At 40.8% G+C, this 21380-nt stretch overlaps 1 pseudogene; it reads left to right on the top strand.

The window, feature by feature from the left end:
- Positions 1–19827: 19827 nt before the first annotated feature.
- On the top strand, positions 19828–20410 carry LOC118010816 (annotated as a pseudogene).
- The last annotated feature ends 970 nt before the right edge of the window (positions 20411–21380 follow it).

Genomic DNA, 21380 nt, shown 5'->3' with positions numbered 1-21380 from the left:
TTCTTTTACTCTGCTCCTTACCCTTCCCTTGAAAACTCTGTCCCAGCCACGAGGAATTACTGATAATTCACCCAATAAGCCATGTTATCTCAAGGTTTTGTGCCTTTGTAAATGCTGCCTCCCCTACTTGAGATAGCTGTTCTCTAATATTTAGTGAAGTTAATTCCCGTAGATCCTTTAGAGCCCCACTTAGATTTCACTTCCTCTAGGAAGCTTTCCTGACACTATAGTATTTTCCTTTTGTGATCCTATAGTTCTCTTCCATCCTAACTTAGCATATTTTATAATTGTCTGTCTCTACCATAAGACTCAAGTCTTGGGGCGCCTGGCCCAATAGGTTAAGCATCCAACTCTTGATTTCAGCTCAGGTTATGATCTCAGGGTCCTGGGATCGAGCCTCACATTGGGCTCTGTGCTCAGTGGGGAATCTGCTTGAGGATTTCTCTCCCTCTCCCTCTGCCCCTCCCCCTGCTCACTTTCTCTAAAATAAATAAATAAAATCTTTTTAAAAAGTCAAGATTTTATTTGAGGGAGAGAGAGAGAGAGAGCATGAGCAGGGGGAGGGGCAGAGGGGGAGGGAAAGAGAGAGAATCTTAAGCAGGCTCCACGCCTAGCCCAACAAGGGGCTCGATCTCATGACCCTGAGATCATGACCGGATGCTTAACCGACTGAGCCACCCAGGTGCCCCAAGACTCAAGCCTTAAGGGCAGGGACTATATCTTAATCATCTCTTATCTCTATTTCCTAGTACAATGCCATGCCCGAAGTAGTTGTTCAATGAATAGCTTTTGAATGAGTGAGGAATGAATACTTGAAGAGGGGGATGTATGCCTGGCCTAAGGCAGGCTTAGGGCAACTGCTTTATTTGGTGTCCTGGGTCATTCTTTTTTTTTTTTTTTTTTTTTTTAAAGATTTTATTTATTTATTCATGAGAGACAGAGAGAGAGAGAGAGAGAGGCAGAGGGAGAAGCAGGCTCCCAAGGAGCAGGGAGCCTGATGTGGGACTCGATCCCAGGACCCTGGGATCATGACCTGAGCCGAAGGCAGACGCTTAACCATCTGAGCCACCCAGGCGCCCCATCCTGGGTCATTCTTAACAGGCCACAGGGCTATAGAGCTTGACATAGGGAGCCAGGGTGTTTCTGGGCTTTGCCCAGAAAGAGTTAGCTTCTGTGTAATTTACACAAACTTCCGGAGTTTCTGGGATTAAAACTAGATTTAAATAGAGCTTCAGCGTCAAAGACCTACTGCCCTATACACTGCAGCATAATCAATAGTAAAACAAAGGCATTAGGAAAATGAGATCAATGAAACTCTACAGAAGAAAGGAATCTGGGTGCTATGGAGACGAAACAGTAGTCACAGCTGTTGACTCTAGGGGACAACAGAACAAGAGGGGGATAAAAAGAGCAATAAAAGGCCATTGAAAGCACACCTGTTACAGTAGGAGACAGGCCTTGGACAGTATCCGGTTACATGCCTGGGACAATTTGCCTCTTATTTATTTTAAACTGAGAAATCTAGGGATAAATTTGGATAAGATGGGGCATTGTTCTAACATTTCCTATTGGCAATATCCTTTCTCTATCACTGGACAAAGAAATATATATATAGTTAAACACAAAGCAAAGGCAATTTATCTTTTAAAATACATGTATGAAATGTAAATAATGTAAGAAAAAAGAAAATTATTGAATTACTCACCATCCAACTCAAATGCCATCTCACTATTATCCTTTTGTGATGTCGTGTCTTGCCATTAAATATCATTTTGAGAAAACTTATCATCCAGATGTTATTAAAACAATTCTTTCATCTTTAGCCTCACAGATGGCTTCGGATCCACAGGAATCTAGTTTGATAACATAAGTACCATATTTTAAAGATTCCTGAAAATAAGTGGATAGCTTAATAAAAGAGGTAATGTGTACAGACCACAAATATTTAGATAAAAATGGAAACGTTCAGTCAAAAATCTGGATTTATGTCTGCATGATGACAGAATAAAATTTCCATTTTTCATGCAACATTTTAGCAGTAGCCATGTGGACACTGCAGAAACATCTTTTTTCAGTTATTCATTTCTCTGTATAGAAGAGATTATTGCCATACCAACAAGAACAACAAAGTTCGATTATGTTAATTCATACCAAGAGGCAGGCCTTAACAGAAAGGACTTCCTATAGGACTTCTATATTTTTCTGTGTGGTGTGTTTGCTATTAGGTGAACCAAAGAATTCCCTAACTGCTACCATCTATAGTTTATGTAGTATTAGTTCTAGAGGCCTTCCTTCCTTCCTTCCTTCATTTGAAAATTAAACTGGGAATTGGGGGAGAAGGTATGGAAGAATATTCCAAATAGAAGAGCATATGCATGGGATCTGAGCTGGTAAGGAACTTGGCATGTTGGAGGATGTAAAAGAAGGCCAGGCTAGGGATGCCTGGGTGGCTCAGTGGGTTAAATGTCTGCCTTCAGCTCAGGTCATGATCCCAGGGTCCTAGGATCGAGTCCTGCATCGGGCTCCCTGCTCAGCAGGGAACCTGCTTCTCCCTCTCCCACTCTCCCGCTTGTGCTCTCTCTGACAAATAAATCTTAAAAAAAAAAAAAGGCCAGGCTATTTCAAGGATAGTAAGGGCGAGAATTTGGGCTTTACCCTAAGAGTCATAGGAAACCATTGAAAGGTTTTCTTGTTCAACAGTGTATAGATCTGATTTACATATTGAAAATGTCATTAAAGGGGCAACTGGGTGGCTCAGTCAGTTAAGCATCTGACTCCTGGTTTTCACTCAGGTCATGATCTCAGGGTCTTGAGATTGAGCCCTGCATGGGCCAGGTCAGCGGGGAGTCTGCTTCTCTCCCTCTGCCCCTCCCCCTTGTGTCCGCACACATTCTCTCAAATAAATAAATAAATCTTTTTTTTTTTTTTTTAAAAAGGTCATTAGATATACAGTGTGTAAAATGGACTGGAGGGCTGGGCAGGAGTAGAGCTAGAGGCAGTGATACATGTTGGCTAGCTAGAGTCCTAGTAATGAGGATGGAGAGAAGTGGGCAGATTTGAGGGAGATGTCAGAGGTAGAATTAAGAGAATTTAGTGATCACTCGATGGCCGAAGAGGGACTGTAATGTTGAAGTTGACTCCTGGTTTTCTGACTTTAGTAATTAGGTGGATGGTGGTGCCTTTAACTGAAATGCAAAGCACTTAAGGAAGAACAGGAATTGGGGGAAGCTGGTATAAGTCCTGAGGATATTTGTTGTCCTGTTGAATTTTGGGTGCCTTCAGATCCCCGGGGTAGGCAGCTTTTAAGTTCAGTATGAAAATGTAGGATGGTGTCACTGGCATGTAACTGAAATCCTGGGAATGAATGAATTCATCTAAGGAGAAAGGGCCATTCCCTGAGGAACGCCAACAGTTAAAGTTTGATCAAAAATGGAAGAATCGGGGTGCCTGGGTGGCTCAGTCGGTTAAGCATCTGCCTTCAAGTCGGGTCATGATCCCGGGATCCTGGCGTCTTGGGATTGAGCCCCGAGTTGGGCTCCCTGCTCAGCGGGGAGTCTGCTTCTCCCTCTCCCTCTGCCCCCTCCCCCCACTGGTGCTTGTTCTCTCTCTCTCTCTCTCAATCTCAAATAAATAAATAAAATCTTTTTTAAAAATGGAAGAATCAACAATATAAATACAATGAAGGAAATAACAAAGATGCCAGAGGAGTAAGCAGATAAAAGGAAGAAAACTGAAAGAGGGTAAAATCAAGGACGAAATGAAGGGAAGACTGTTTCTTTTCTTTTTTTTTTTTCTTCAGTTTTTTTATTTAAGTCATCTCTACACCAAACGTGGGGCTCGAACTCACGACCCTGAGATCAAGAGTCAGGTGCTCTTCTGCCTGGGCCAGCCAGGTGCCCCAGGAAGACTGTTTCAAGGAGGCTATGATCTTCTATGATGAAGACCAAAGGGGTGCCACATACAAGATTTTCTCCAGTGAGCAACCCCTTGTGCCCTTACACTTGGAGCTGAACTATAGGGTATAAATACACAGGCAAGGTGGTTCTGCTACATCTACAGAACTGGGACAATGTGGAGAAAAATTATTCTCCTCTGGAATCTAATAAAGCTTATGGAGAAATGCCCTGGGTAATTTTCCATAGGCGTATGACAAACTATTTTCCTGTCTTAGACAGGAGCATTAGGCTTCCTATTTGTGATTTATTAGCACCCACATGTGCCAAACACACTGGAACTCAACAAAAAGAATTAGATTCTCTTCTAAAGGAGAAAGAAATACAGCTTCAGGGGAAAATATCCACAGGGACACAGATATTATGTCTATATTTTCAAGCAGGCACAGGAGAAAGATCAAAGAGTAGAAAATACGGAAAAATGGTTCTTGAGCTAGAACTCCCTGAAGTTTGTGGATTTCTGGGAATATGAAACTCTTTCAATGAAGAGTATAAGCTGTATACAAAGGTTGAGTTCAATTAGGATCAGATATCAAAGATGTTCTTGCTTACTTCAAATGAGTTATCTGGATGTTGGCTGAAAAGAGCTTAAGCTAAAAAGGAACTTTCTAGAAATGTTGTGACTAAGATTCTGACAGATGCGAATAACAGGAAGAAGCACCCTGTGGCAGTCCAGAAGGAAAAAAAAAAATGGAAAAGGGGCCAAAGAGATACAAACTGCTGATTAATGTATTCTGACGGAATTTCATCCCAACTATGAATTCAAATAGTAGAGATATCATTTCAGAAAAACAAATCTCTTTTAACAAATAAAACTCACACACTGTTGAACTTCTAAGCCCATGCTATCAATACAATCTTTTTGAGAGAGAATGAGGGTGGGGGGAGAAAGGGAGGGAGGGAGAGAGAGAGAGGTTCTGAGAAATTGACTGTGTCTGCCTGATAGTCATTGGATGGAATCACAAAGAAAACATTGGCAAGAGATCAGGCCTCCTGGAATCCATTAAACACAAAGGAGAAAAGCATCTAAATGTTGGTTGCAGATCAGCATGCTATATCCAAAGATTTGACTAGAACTGTTTAAGAGCAAGCAGATCCAGCAATAAAATTTCATAATCAGCATTCATAAAAATAGCAAGAACAGAAGTTTGCTAGGTTAGAGAGCAACTGTTGCTACTACATATGTTTGATCTCATATGTCAGTCTTAACCAGAAACAAAGATCTTGGTGGGACATTTTTCCTTTCCTTCTGTTCTGTCCTTTCAGCTTCTGCAAGTTTCTGCCACACCTCCACTTGCCCTAGTAACAATTCCACAGTTCATGAAGGTGTGCTCAGAAAAAAGACTGATCTTCTGACCAACTTAACCACAGACTTGGAATAGAAATGAGGGCTAACAGAAGCTGGGGGATGGTCACTGCGACTGTTGTGTTCCACCCCCCACACGTCCTCTTGCCGGATGCATTCAACAGACAAGGGCTGTGTGGTAGAAAAATTTGACAGGGTAGCCTGCTTTAACGAGAAGTATCGGAGAGAAATTAGACATCAGATAGGCGAGATGCCAGGGATAGGGAAGTCAGCTAACACAGGATAGAACAGGTTGGCACTGGAGGCCTGTACAGACTAGAACAATCATTTCTGACCTTTTAGAGAATGAAGATTGCTCATCACTCATAAGACAACAACTTTCTGAAAAATTAGAAAAAGTAATTGTTCATTATCTAAAAATTTGAGAAAATAAAAAATACACACATCACCACCAGAGACTGCCACAATTGGCTCCTTGGGGTACATCCCATAAAATCTTTCTCAATGCATATGCAGTATACACACACACACACACACACATGCAGTTACTACATTTTAATCACTTCCAATTTTTCGCTTATGATATTTTTATGAACAACTTTCTATTACAATAAATATTTACCCAGAGTACTATTTTTATTTCTATATAATATTATAAGGGTGCATCACAACTTATTTTACTAATCTATTGTTGAGTATATATGGTGTTTCTAGTTTTTTGCTACTATAAAGAATATTGCAGTGAATATCACTTAAGGATCCCTTCCTGATATCAAACATATAAAAAATGGAACAACTGGATATCCGCTTGCAAAAGATTGATGTACCTCTACCTGACACTGGATACTAAAATTAACTCTAAATGGATTGAAGACCTAAATAAAAAAGCTAAAATTATACAGCTTGTAGAATGAAACATAGTGGTAAAACTTCATGGCATTGGATTTGGCAGATTTCTTCAATATGATACCAGACACACAATCAACAAAAGAAAAAAATAAATAAAATGGATTTCATCATTAAAAACAGAAATCCTGTTCTGCAACAAAGAGCAGGATCAAGAGAGTGAAAAGGCAAACCACAGAATGGAAAAAAATATTTGCAATCATATATCTGATTAGAGTAGGATCCAGAATATATAAAGACCTCCTATAATTCAACAACAAAAAGAACAACCCAATTAAAATATAGCCATAAGTCTTGAACACACATTTCTCCAAAGAAGATACACAAATGTTCAACAAGCACACGAAGAGACACTCAACATCACTGATCATTAGGGAAATGCAAATCAAAACACAATAAAATACCACTTCACTCCCATTAGAATGGCTAATATAAAAGAAGCCCAGAAAATAATAAGTGTTGACAAGGATGTGGAGAGGATGTGAAGTAATCAGGATGCTGGTATATCGCTGTGGGAATGTAAAATGGTGCACCTACTGTGAAAAACAGTTTGGAAGTTTCTCAACAAATTGAACAAAGAATTCCTATATAATCCAGCAATTCTACTTCTAGATAAATCCCCAAAGAATTGAGACCAGGTGTTCAAACAAAAACAGGTACACCCATGTTCATAGCAGCACTATTCACAATCGTCAAAACATGGACACAACACAAACATTCATCAGGGGATGAATGGATAAACAAAATTAGTATATCCATTGTAGGGGCCAAGGACAGGTCACCCCCAAATGTACCACGATGGCATTTTGATTATTATAAATTAAAGCTACTTAAAAAACAGCCTGTGCAGGGACACTCAGAACCTCCTCTTGTCCCCCTGAAAAAAGGAAATAAATCTGTGCGAGAGGCGCCCTCCCTGTACCTGGAGGTAAAGAGGCATCCTTATTACTACCAGAGATAAGGAATTTAGAGCCAAGAAGGCTGTATAAACAAATCCTGTTACTTTTTTACTAATTTACTAGTCCAGCTCAAATTCTGTTTAGAATTCCTTACTTGAGGGGGCGCCTGGGTGGCTCAGTCATTAAGCGTCTGCCTTCGGCTCAGGTCGTGATCCCAGGGTCCTGGGATCGAGCCCCGCATCGGGCTCCCTGCTCCGCGGGAAGCCTGCTTCTCCCTCTGCCACTCCCCCTGCTTGTGTTCCCTCTCTCGCTGTGTCTCTCTCTTCAAGTAAATAAATAAAATCTTTAAAAAAAAAAGAATTCCTTACTTGAAAAAGTATAAAAACTGCCTGCCTTAGTCATTTCTTTAGGTCTTAATTTCATTATCGGGCCTTCACGCGCAAGTCATGAAGTTGGATTGTTTCTCCTGTTAATCCGTCTCATGTAAATTTAATTCTTAGTCCACCTAGAGGAACCTTGGACAGAGGAAAATTCCTTCCTCCCTTCACCATACAATGGACTATTACTCAGCCATGGAAAGGAATAAGGACTGATGTGTGCTGCAACAGGGATGAATCTTGAAAACATGCTAAGTGGGCACCTGGGTGGCTCAGTTGGTTTAGCGACTGCCTTCGGCTCAGGTCATGATCCTGGAGTCCCGGGATCGAGTCCCACATCAGGCTCCCTGGTCAGCGGGGAGTCTGCTTCTCCCTCTGACCCTCCTCCCTCTCATGCTCTCTGTCTCTCATTCTCTCGCTCTCAAATAAATAAATAAAATCTTAAAAAAAAAAAAAGAAAACATGCTAAGTGAATGAAGCCAGACAAAAAAAGGACATAGAAGTATAATTCCATTGAAATGAAATGAAATATCTAGAATAAGCAAATCCATAGGGATAGAATAGATCGGTGGTTGCTAGGTGCAGCAGGGAGGAGGTATTGTGGAAAGACTGCATAACGGGTGAGCAGTTTCTTTTTGGGGTGATGAAAAAGTTCTGGAACTAGATGGTGGATGATTGTACTACATTGTGAATGTACTTAATGCCACTGAAGTGTACATTTTTAAATGGTTTAAAAGGTAAATTTAATGTTATATTTTATTTTTTTAAAGATTTTTAAAAAACTTACTTGAGAGAGAGAGAGTGCACGATTGGGAGGGAATGGTAGAAAGAGAAGGAGAAACAGGCTCCCTGCTGAGCAGGGAGCCAGACACGGGGCTCAATCCCAGGACCCTGGGACTGTGACCTGAGCCAAAGGCAGACTCTTAACCACCTGAGCCACCCAGGCGCCCCTATGTTATGTTTATTTTATAATAAAACTTAAATAAAAATATATTTATAAGCTTACATAATAGTATTACTTTCAATATTCATTATTTGAGACATTCTATAATGACAGAAAGCTACTATGACTTTAGTAATACATTATGAGTTAACATTCTATTAAGCACCATATATGGACATGTTTGAAAAAAATATTAGATGTGTATGCAAGATAAATGTATATGACCTAATACCAGGCTTGTTTCATACAAGGATCTGAGGACTCCTTGCAATTCTGCTGGCTCCTGGAGATTTAGAGCCCACAGGCTATGACTTATTGAGCAAGAAAATGAGTCCACAGAAATCAAAAAGGCAGTGTATTAGTTTTCGGTGGCTGTTGTGACGAATTACCACAAACTGGGTAGCTTGAAGCAACAAGAATTTATTATCTCACAGTTCTGGATGGCGGAAGTCCAAAATCAAGGAGTTCATAGGGTTGCTCTCTCTAAAGTTTCCAAGGGAGTTTCAGTCCTTGCCTCTTCCAGCTTCTGGTGGCTCTAGAAGCTCATTGGTTTATGACCACATCACTCCAGTCTCTTCCTCCTCTGCCTCTCTGTGTTTACATTACCTCTTCTTCTGTCCCCAAACTCTGTCTGCCTCCAACTTATCAAGATAAGTATGATTGCTTTTAGGGACCAGCCAAATAATACAGGATAAACTCCTCCTCTCAAGATCCTTCGTTTAATGGAATCTTTTGTCCTATAATATTACTATCCACTTATTTGCCATACAAGGTAATATTCATAGTTTCTGGGGATTAGGATGAGGATGTATCTTTTGGGGAGATCATTATTCAGTACCCTACAGTCTTCCCTTTGCAACCCCCCCCCCAAATTCACATCCATTACAGAGTGTAAGGACTGAACCCTCCGGGGGAAGTCTATAGTCAGGAGTGGAAGGAGAAAGAGAAGCCACCAAAGAGGGGAAAGAGGAGCAGTGGGGAAAGGGAGGAGGTGTTTCAAGGCAGAATTGTTCCATTTAAGAGTCCCATTTGATCGTGCTTTTGATCAAATACATGGACTCATACAATAGAGTCTTTGTGAGTGGCTTCTTTCATTTAGCATATTTCTATGGTCAGTCCATCAGTAGGTGATGGATATTTGGATTGTTTTTACTTTTAAAGATTTTATTTATTTATTTGAGAGAGAGAGAATGAGAGACAGAGAGCAGGAGAGGGAGGAGGGTCAGAGGGAGAAGCAGACTCCCCGCTGACCAGGGAGCCTGATGTGGGACTCGATCCCGGGACTCCAGGATCATGACCTGAGCCGAAGGCAGTCGCTTAACCAACTGAGCCACCCAGGCGCCCCTGGATTGTTTTTACTTTTAGCTGTTGTGCATAACGCTGCTGGGAGCATTTGTGGCCAAGGTGTTTAGTGGATGTTTTTCTAGTCCTCTTGAATATATCTGTCGGAGAGGGATTGCTGGGTTATATTGTATCTCTGTTTAACATTACGAAGAAATGTCAAGCTTTTCCAATGCGGCTGCACCATTTTAACTTCTCACCATAAAGCTATGAGGAATCCAGTTTTTTCACATCCTCACCATCACCTGTTATTCTATCTTTTTAATTATAGCCATCCTAGTGTGTGTGAAACAGAAATGTTGAGCCGAGAATACAGGAAATTCCCATGTACACCTTCACACACATACACAATTCCTATTATTAAAATCTTGCATTAGTGAGGTACATTCATTACAATTAATGAGTTGATATTGATACATCACTATTAGAGTCCATAGTTTACATGAAGATTCACCATTGTGTTCAGTTCTATGGGTTTTGACAAATGCATAATATCATGTATCTACCATTACAGTATCATACAGAATAGTTTCCCTACCCTAAAACTCACCTGTGCTTTACCTATTCATCTCTCCCTCCCCCTGAACACGTGGAAACCACTCATCTTTTTTAAAAAAATTATTTATTTAGGGGTGCCTGGGTGGCTCAGTCAGTTAAGTGTCTGCCTTTGACTCCCAGGGTCCTGGGATTGAGTCCCAGGTCGGGCTCCCTCCTCAGGGGGGGGGGGGGGGGGGCTGCTTCTCCTTCTGCCCCTCCCTCCCCACTTTCTTGCTCAAAAATAAATAAATAATCTCTTTAAAAAATTAAATAAATAGGGGCACCTGGGTGGCTCAGTCAGTTAAGCGTCTGCCTTCGGCTCAGGTCATGATCCCCGGGTCCTTGGATCAAGCCCCGCATCGAGCTCCCTGCTCTGCAGGAAGCCTGCTTCTCCCTCTCCCACTCGCCCTGCTTGTGTTCCCTCTCTCGCTGTGTCTCCCTCTGTCAAATAAATAAATAAAATCTTTTAAAAAATTATTTATTTATTTGAGAGAGAGCGAGCAAGCGAAAGAGAACAGAGGGAGAGGGAGAGGGACAGGGAGAAGCAGACTCCCTACTGAGCAGAGAGCCTGATGGAGGGCTCAATCCCAGGACCCCAAGATCATGATCTGAGCTGAAGGCAGATGCTTAACTGACTGAGCTACCCACGGGCCCCAAGATTATTGCTTATTATTCATACATCTACCAAATACCACCTCTTCTACCATCAAACCTGCACTTGGAGACATTCTTATCGGTTCCTACCTAATTATTAATTTTCATGAAAATGGAGCTTTATTTGGCTTCTAAAGCTCTGAATTCAAAGAAAAATCCAAGATGGTGTGGTTTCTCCACTCACTGTACAATGCAATCATGAGAGACCCTCTCTATCCTCTGTAACTCTTTCAATGGCTCCACCAACCAAGAACTCACAATTAAGAGTAGGAAATCCTCATATCCAAATGGTTCCTGGGATATGTTCCCAGACATTTCTAACTTAATCAGTGTATTCCTGGTCCCACCCAGCTGTCACACTGGACCATGCTCACTCCAGTACAAGTGGACATTAACAAAACACACCATGGACTTAGGGGTCTGATGACTGATTGCATCCCTATCAAAGGGTTCATGCTGTTCACCCCTCACTGCCTAGTCTTCCCTTGTTCCTCAGCTTCTCATCCCTGCAATCTTGTTCTCCTTGGAATCCCATTCTGTTATTTCCTTTATCTTACTTCTAATAAGTTTTTGTGTTTGTTGTTTTAAAATTAGCACTGCCCTTCCTAGAATCTCAGATCAGTATGCCACATTTCAGAACATGAGGGGTTGTCTACTGGGGGTCTTCAAGGAAGAAATCACTTATCCAACAAAATGTATTGAACACCTACTATGTGCTGGGCTCTGTTCTACATCCTGCAGATACAATGAACAAATCAGGCAAAATTTCTGCCTCATCAACTTACAGTATAGTTGGTGGGTAGACATTAAACAACACAAATAAGTAGAATATGTGTTAGTTGGTGATGAAGAAAAAAATAATTCAGCAAAAGTGTGGTTGAAAGGGTGACTACCCTATTTAGATAGGGTAGTCAGATGATAGTCAGAGAAAGTCACACTGAACGACTTGAAAGAAGTGAGGGAGTGAGTCATGTGGATGCCTGTGGGAAGAATATTACAAGTTCAGAAAACAAGGGGAGAGGATCTGGGGTAAGAAAATGACTGGGGGGTTTTAGAAATAAGAGGTCAGTGTGGATGAGCTGAAGTGAGCAAGGGGGTGAGTGGCTGGAGATGAATTCCGAGGGGAAACAGAGAATCAGATCTGGTAGGGCCCTATGGGTCATCATAACAACTTTGGATTTTACTGTGAGAAATTTGGTTTTTGAGAAGACGAGTTATGAGATCTGCAGAATCCCTCTGGCTACTGTGTTGAGAGTAGGCTCTGTGGGATGATGAGCAAAAGTGGAGGCATGGAGACCAGTCAGGAGGTTATTGTAGTAATCCAGACTAAAAATAAAATAATAGTTTGCACTAAGACCACGGCAGTGGAGGTGGTGAGAAGTGGCCGCATTCTAGATATGTTTTGGAAGTATTGTTGGCAGGACTCATAGATAGATAAGGTGTGGGTAGTGGAAAAAAGGGAGGAACAAGGGTAGCAGATTTTCTTTTTAGCCTGGACAACTGGAAAAATGGAGTTGCTCTTTACTAAGATAAGGAAAAAATGTGGGAAGAACAGGTTTGAGGGGAAATATCAGGAATTTGATTTTGTGTCTGTGAAGGGTATGAAGCCCATTAGACATCCAAATAGGGAGGGTAGGTAAACAGTTGGGTATGTGAGTCTGGAGCTCAGGAGAGACTTCTGATTTATATATTTGGAAGTCATCAGCATATGGATAGTATTTAAAGAATGGGTGAGATTACTAAAGAGTGCCCCAAGGTTCAATAGATAAAGAAGAGACTAAGACCAAGGGTTGAGCTCTAGGTTCTAGAAGTTAATAAGAGGACCCAGCAAAGAAGAAAATGAGAAGCCAATGAAACAGAAGACCGTGGGGTCCTGGAAGCCAATCAAGAAAGAGTGATCAACTATAACAATTATTACTCATAAAGCAAGTAAGGTTGAAACTGAGAATTGAACATCAGATTTGTCAACATGAAGGCCATTGGTGATCTTGAAAAGAATAGTTTTTGTGGAATGATGGTGGCAGAAGCTTGACTGTGGTGGCTTCTAAAAAGAGAATAGGACTATGGGCAATTTTTATTTTTGAGGAATTTTGCTATGGGGTAGAGAATCAAAATGAGGGGAGGGGTTGCTAGAGGGAGATGTGGAATAAAGAGTTTTTTTCAGATGGGAGAAAGAACAGATGTTTAAAATACTGATGGCAGTGATTCAGTAGAAAGTAGAAAATGGAAGTACAGGAGAGAGAAGGCCGAATGGCTAGGGTGATGTCCTGGAGTAGGTGAGTGGGGGTGGGGTGTCCTGGAAGGGTTGGCATTAGATAGGAACATGGGCGCACACACACAGTTCCACAGCAGGTAGCTGCGTCCACACGGTGGTGGTGGTTGTGGGGGTTCTTTTCTAGTTTCCATTTTCTCTCAGGTGAGAATAATGGCCGCAGAAGAAATGTTGACAGTCTGAGGAGAGTAGAAACGGGAAATATTTATGAGAGACGGAGAATGAATGCACTAGGAAATGTAGTCTGATTCTGGAACAGCCTTGAGGATCTATTTGAAGTGGGTGGTTGTGGTTTCTTTCCACATCTACATTCAGTAGCAGGGGTGCAAGGGGAGGATAGGCAGAAAGTTAGATTTAACTGAAGTGGGGGCTTTTCCAAGTGTGTAAGACAAGGCAAGGGGTAAGCTAGTTGAGCTTGAATGTGAGGAAGTGATTATAATGACTGGTCCCTGTAATGGGGTATCTGGGAAGTGGGACCACAAGGCAGTTGGTCGATGGAGTGTGAAGGTTGAAAAGATGCCCCTGAATTGGGGTACAAAACATACTTGCTGGAGCACAATATATTTACTGCCTGATCCTCATGTTATTAATAAAAGTTACGCCATTTCAGACAAATGGATGAAATCCCACAGTGACTACTTTGACTATAACAGCACTTACTTGAAAAATAAGTTTTGGCAAGTGTGTTTTAAAAAAAATCCAGTCACATCACTAAAGTAATATACTAGTCTCACTTCATTTATATATTACCTTTCCTCTGAAGGGCTTTAACTGCTGAACAAGAATCTGTCAAACACTAAACATACCTCAGAGCCTATAGCTCCTAGAAGAATCAAGGTTTGAGTAAAAGCAGATGAAAGGCCAGAGATAGAAGGAGAAAAGAAGCAGTATCCCTCGAGGATAAACACGACATTGGTAAATCAAACTAGTAAATAAATAATACATTAAAAAGAACTAAGAGGATTGGGGCGCCTGGGTGGCTCTGTCAGGTAAGCATCTGACTCTTGGTTTCAGCTCAGGTCATGATCTCGGAGTCCTGGGATGGAGCCCTGCATCAGGCTCCATGCTAAATGGGGAGTCTGCTTGAGTTACTCTCCCTCTGCCCCTCCCCCGCTCACGTTCTCTCTCTCTCTCTCTCTCTTTCTAAAATAAATAAATCTTAAAAAAAAAAGAACTAAGAGGATAAACAAGAAAAATTAAGGGGGCGATGGAGAGAGAAGCATAACAGATACGGCAAATACTGTAAAAAAAAAATGCGGCAATATTACTGAGATTCTCCAGTGGTACTTCTGATAGAATACTTTTATTCTAAGGGATTTGTAAAGAATTAATATTTATTCAGTGCTTGGAACATGCCAAGCATTTTATCTGCATTCATTTATATTACAGTCTTTTTTTTTTTTTTAAGATTTTATTTATTTATTTGACAGAGAGAGACACAGCGAGAGAGGGAACACAAGCAGGGGGAGTGGGAGAGGGAGAAGCAGGCTTCCCGCTGAGCAGGGAGCCCGATGCGGGGCTCGATCCCAGGACCCTGGGATCATGACCCGAGCTGAAGGCAGACGCTTAACGACTGAGCCACCCAGGCGCCCCTATATTACAGTCTTGAGGTCTAAAAGGTAGATACCATTATTATCTCCATTCTACAGATGAAGAAACAGAGGAATGGAGAAGTTAAATCACTTACCTGAGCCCCACAACTTGTCTCCCTGATCTCTCTTTTTTTAAAAGATTTTATTTTTTTAAAGCCATCTCTAACGTGGGGCTCAAACTCACAACCCTGAGATCAAGAGTCACATGATCTACTGACGGAGCCAGCCAGGTGCCCCATGTCTCCTTGATTTCAAAGCCAGTTCCCCTTGCACCTTATCAAACCACCTCCCAGCTGACTGAGAGACTTTATATAAAAGTATCCTTTTAAAAAATTTATTATTTGAATCCATATTAATTAAAACACTTTTAAATTATAATTTAAAATTACAAAATAGAACACTTTGCTTGCAGTTGTGTCCAGAAAGGTAAGTATGCTGGCTAAAAGCCACGCAACAATTTGAAAGATGAATGGGAAATCCAAATACGAGTGAAAATGTTCATCTGAATTAATGCATTTCATTGAGCATCAAAACCCACCAATACTTTACTTCTATTTGTGTACATTATTCTTTTCCCACATTCATTTCATCTGCATGGATCGTCTCATTTCATTTTCTATGTGGCCTTTTCCTCAGATAGTAACATAGCATTGTCTGCTGCTCTGGGGTTGGGTATCTAGTACCCAGCACCGAGAACCTCACACTCTCTTCTCCCAGATCAGCACACCGCTCCCAGCCTGTTTGTCCTAACTGTCAAGGTTTACCAAAATGGTCAGAGAGTCAGCCATTGGATTACATTGACTACTCCATCATGCCATGTGAATGATCTTTTAAAATAAAAAAATGAATGATATCGAAAATATGATTAGAAAAGTTCATCGCTGGTTTAAAGCACTTTACTTTTTTAAGATTTTATTTATTTATTTGAAAGAGAGAGCATGAGTGGGGGGAATGGCAGAGAGAGGGAACAGCAGACTCCCCACTGAGCAGGGAGCCCAACGCGGGGCTCAATCTGAGGACCCCGGGATCATGATCTGAGCAGAAGGCAGATGCTTAAGTGACTGAGCCACTCAGGCGCCCCGGAAGCACTTTAGATGAAAGCTAATTTCAGAAATCTATACCAAAGTAACATTGTTCGACGTGTAGCAAGTCTACCTTCTACGGATTTTTGGCCAAAATTTTGCTTTCCTCCGTACAGAAGGGAAATTGGATCTTGAAGATGTAGGAGACAAATGAAGTATAAAGACTTCCATTCTTTTACTTTTGTAGGGCAAATCATTCTAAGCTCTACAGATTAAATGGAATTTGGATGTCCCTGGTCAGATTGCTGCAAATCAGGTCATCTTGATCCAAGTCTCAACCATAGGAATCAGAGCAAATATGTATTTTGTCTGAGACAAGTACAATAACAGAAGAAAAGATGATTAAAAAAAAAAAAGAAGAAGGGCTTCCAAATTTATCACTTCAGCCCTGTGTGGCGTGTCTACATGGTTTGACCTCAGACAAGGGTCTGCGGAGGTCCTTGTCTGGCATTTGTTGACTGAATTTCACGATAGAAAGTGGGGCATGATGTACAGCCTCATGACTGTGTCTGTTACAGACGATGCAAAGGAAAGCACTAGAGCATTTAAGCCAAGCCATAAACTACTCACTAATATGTTAGAAAGGTCAAAGCAACTTCTTCAAAGCAATGTACTAGAAAAATAAAGACCTCAATGTTCCTAACTAACTTCAGGAATGACAAAACAAACCCCTATGTTAGCTACAACTTATCAGAAATAAATATTAACATGTTCACTTAGAGTTCCAAAAACATGGAAAGAGAAGATCACTTTATCATTCTTTGGATAAACACTAAAGGGTCTGTTGTCTTTTTAGCACACTAGAGTACTCAATATTCAAAATAACCAAGAAAGTACTGTAGAAAAAGGGCCCATACACAGAATGCCGTCAGGATGGGGGTATAAATCCTTCTCTGACTTCCTTAAACATAAGAAATATAAAGGCCTCATATGAATGAGAAAAGTTTGAAAACTGGAATTTTTTTTTTTTTTTGAGAGAGAGAGAGAAAGGGGGAGAGGGAAAGGGACAGAGGGAGAGAGAGAATCTCAAGCAGGCTCCACGCTGGGCGGGGCTCGATCTCACGATCCTGAGATCATGACCTGAACCGAAATCAGGAGTTGGAAGCTTAACTGACTGAGCCACCTAGGCCTCCCTAAAAACTGGAATCTTTATGTCTTAGTTTGGGCTTCCATAACAAAATGCCATAGACTTGGTTTAAACAACAGGAATTTATTTCTCACAGTTCTGGAAGTCCAACATCAAGGTACTGACAAGATAGGTTTTGCTCTGAGGCCATTTCTCTGGGTCTGCAGATGGTCACCTTCTCGCCCTGCATTCACAGGACTTCTTTGTGTTACAGTGGGGTGGGGGAAGGGAGAGCAAGCTCTCTGGTGTCTCCTCTAATAAGGCACTAATCCCCTCAGGCCAGGCCCCTACCCTTATGACTTCACTGAACCCTAATTACCCCCCAAAGGCCCCATCTCCAAATACCATTACAGTGGAGGTTAGGGCTTCAGTATATATAAATTTTGAGGGGACACAAACATTCGGTCTGTAACACTTTACAAACATATATGACTGGCTTTTAAAAACATTTGCAGTTTGTATTTATTTATTTATTTATTTTTTAAAAAGATTTTATTTTTAAGTAATCTCTACACCCAATGTGGTGCTCAAACTCACAACCTCGAGATCAAAGTCACATGCTCCACCAAATGAGCTAGCCAGGTGCCCCATCATTTGCAGTTTTTTTTTTTAAGATTTTATTTATTTATTTGACAGAGAGAGAAACAGCGAGAGCAGGAACACAAGCAGGGGCAGTGGGAGAGGGAAAAGCAGGCTTCCCGCTGAGCAGGGAGCCCAATGCGGGGCTCGATCCCAGGACCCTGGGATCATGACCTGAGCCGAAGGCAGATGCTTAACGACTGAGCCACCCAGGTGCCCCTCATTTGCAGTTTTTAATAAAACATTTTTAATTGTGGAAAAAACACATAACCTGAAATTTATTATCTAATCATTTTAAGTGGACAGCTAATAGTATTAAGTGCATCCATATTGTTATGCAGTCATAACTGGCTTCTAAAACCAGTGCTGGTGAAGCTATTTATTTTCCCGTGGGTACTAGGTGTGTAAATCAGATGGAGTGTCATAAGGGTGGGCAGAGCCTTAGTTATGTCTTCATTGTTTGCTCAGCTAAGCTTCCTATTAGTTTAGTGTAGTAGTTAGAATTCTCCAGAAAAACAGAACCAGTAAGAGATATCTATCTATCTATCTATCTATCTATCTATCTATCTATCTATCTATCTATCGAGAGAGAGAGAGATTGGCTCACATGATTATGGAGGCTGAGATGTCCCATGATCTGCCATCTGCACACTGGACACCCAGGAAAGCCATTGGCATAGGTCAGTCCAAGACTGAAGGCTTGAGAACCAGCAGAGCTAATGGTTTAATTCCTAGTCTGAGGATAGAAGACCCATATCTCAGCTCATGCAGTCAGGCAGAGAACGGGCAAACTCCTTTCCTATGCCTTTTGCTCTATCCAGACCTTCAACAGATTGAATGATTGGGGAGAGCAATCTACTTTACTCAGTCTACCAATTCAAATGCTAATCTCATCTGGAAATACTCTCACAGACACACCCAGAAACAATGTTGAACCAGATAGATGGGCACCGCATGACCCCATCGGGTTGACATATAAAATTAACCATCACATTTGGTTATTAGAGATACAGCAAGTAAGACATTTGTCCACTGGTGGTTGATAACTGGCATTGTATCTGATTGGTCAGGGTCCATGCTGTACAAGTTGTTAAATATTTTGAGTATCATTACTGATTATACATATTCTATATTAAATAAAATGGTCTTTTCACTAAAGCAGAAAAGTAAATCAAAGTTTATAGAAGTAGAAAGGTTTAAAAATAATTAACTAGAACTGATAAATGAATTCAGTAAGGTTACAGGATATAAAATCAATATACAGAAATTCATTGCATTTCTATACACTAATAATGAAGCAGCAGAGAGAAAAATTAAGAAAATTATCCCGTTTACAATTGTATCAAAATCAATGAAATACCTAGGAATAAATTTAACCAAGCAGGTGGAAGACCTGTACTCTGAAAACTATAAAATCCTGAGGAAAGAAATTGAAGATGACACAAACAAATGGAAAGATATTCCATGCTCATGGATTGGAGGAAGAAATATTTTTTAAGTGTCCATACTACTCAAATCAATCTAAAGATTTAATGCAATCCCTATCAAAATACCAATAGCATTTTTCACAGAACTAGAACAAATTATCCTAAACTTTGCGTGAAACCACAAAAGACCTCAAACAGCCAAAGCAATCTTGAAAAAGAACAAAATGGGAGGTATCATAATCCCAGATTTCAAGATATACTACAAAGCTGTAGTAATCAAAACAGGTATGCTACCAGCGTAAAAATAGACACATAGATCAATAGAACAGAATAGAGAGCCCAGAAATAAACCCCCTATTATATGGTCAATTAATCTTCCACAAAGGAGGCAAGAATATGCAATGGGAAAAAGACAGTCTCTTCAACAAATGGTGTTGCGAAAATTGGACAGCTACATGCCGAAGAATGAAACTGGACCACTTTCATACACCATACACAAAAATGAAATCGAAATGGATTAAAGACTTAAATGTGAGACCTGAAACCATAAAAATCTTAAAAGAGAGCACAGGCAGTAATTTCTCAGATTTCGGCCATAGCAACATTTTTCTAGATATATCTCCTGAGGCAAGGGAAACAGAAGCAAAAATAAACATTAGGACTATATCAAAATAAAAAGCTCCTGCACTGCAAAGGAAACAACAAAACCTAAAGACGACCTACTGAATGGGAGAAGATATTTGCAAATGACACATCCGATAAAGGGTTGGTATCCAAAATGTATAAAGAACTTATACAACTCAACATCAAACCCGCAAATAACCCATTTACAAATGCACAGAAAACGTGAACAGACATTTCTGCAATGAAGACATCCAGATGGACAACAGAGACATGAAACGATGCTCAAAATCCCTCCCCACCAGGGAAATGCAGATCAAAGCCACAATGAGGTGGTAGCGGCTGTGGTGGCCACGGGTCAGTAGCTGACATGCAGCTCCTTGTCCACGCCCAGGAGCTACACACCCTCAAGGTGACCGGCCAGGAGATGGTCGCCCAGATAAAGGCTCATGTAGCTTCACTGGAGGTCATCACTCCAGAAGATCAAGTTGTGCTCTTGGCAGGCACACCCCTAGAGGATGAGGCTATCCTGGGTCAGTGTAGAGTGTAGGCTCTGATTGCCCTGGAAGTAGCTGGCCCCACGCTTGGAGGTGAAGTCCATGGTTCCCTGGCCCACGCTGGGAAAGTAAGAGGGCAGACTCCCAAGGTGGCCAAACAGGAGAAACAGAAGAAGATAGGCTGAGCCAAGTGGTGGATGAGTACAACCAGCACTTTGTCAATGTTGTGCCCACCTTTGGCAAGAAGAAGGGCCTCAGTGCCAACTCTGAAATCCACTGTAATCCTGGCTTTCCCTAATAAAGCCACTCAGTCCAGCCAAAAAATAACAACAACACAATGAGATATCACCTCCCAGTTGTCATAATGGCTAAAATAAAAAACACAAGAAACAACAAGTGTTGGTGAGGATGTGGAGAAAAAAGAACCCTTGTGCACTGGTGGTGGGAATGCAAACCATTGCAGCCACTGTGGGAAACAGTATGCAGGTTCCTCAAAAAAATTAAGAATAGAATTACCATGTGATCCAGTAATTCCACTACTGGATATTTACCCAACAAATATGAAAACACTAATTCACAAATACACATATATATATATATACCCTAAGTTTATAGCAGCATTATTTACAATAGTCAAGATATGGAAGCAGCCCAAGTTTCCACTGATAGGTGAATAGATAAAGACAACGAGGTATATATATGCAATGGACTCAGCCATAAGAAAGAATGAAATCTACCATTTGCAACAACATGGATGGATTTAGAGAGTATAATTGTAAGTGAAATAGTCAGAGAAAGACAAATACCATATGATTTCCCTTGTAGGTGGAATTTACGAAACAATGAATGAACAGAGGGAGAAAAAAGAGACAAACCAAAAACAGACTCTTAAGTACAGAGAACAAACTGGTGGTTACCAGAGGGGAGGTGGGTGGGGGGATGGGTGAAACAGGTGAAGGGGATTAAGAGTACACATACCATAATGAGCACCAGGACATGTATAGAATTGTTGAATCACTATATTGTATACCTGAAACTAATATAACACTGTATGTCAACTATACTGGATTTAAAGGTTTTTTTAAATAATAAAATAAATAAAAACAATTAGCTATGGTTCTCATTAACCCTTCAATATTATTTTCTGATTTTGATGTAAGTCCAACTTAAAAAGAACTAACTAACCTTCAGTATTGAATGTTAGAGTTAGAGCCCCCTGTAATTTGAGCAAAACTTAAATATTTTTCCCACGGAGAGGAAATTCACGT

The sequence above is a fragment of the Mirounga leonina genome, unplaced genomic scaffold (genome assembly GCF_011800145.1).
Source record: "Mirounga leonina isolate KUSES-001 unplaced genomic scaffold, KU_Mleo_1.0 Mir_101664, whole genome shotgun sequence".
NCBI lineage: Eukaryota > Metazoa > Chordata > Mammalia > Carnivora > Phocidae > Mirounga > Mirounga leonina.
The sequence above is the reverse complement of the archived record's forward strand: the minus strand, read 5'-3'. Positions and strand labels throughout refer to the sequence as shown.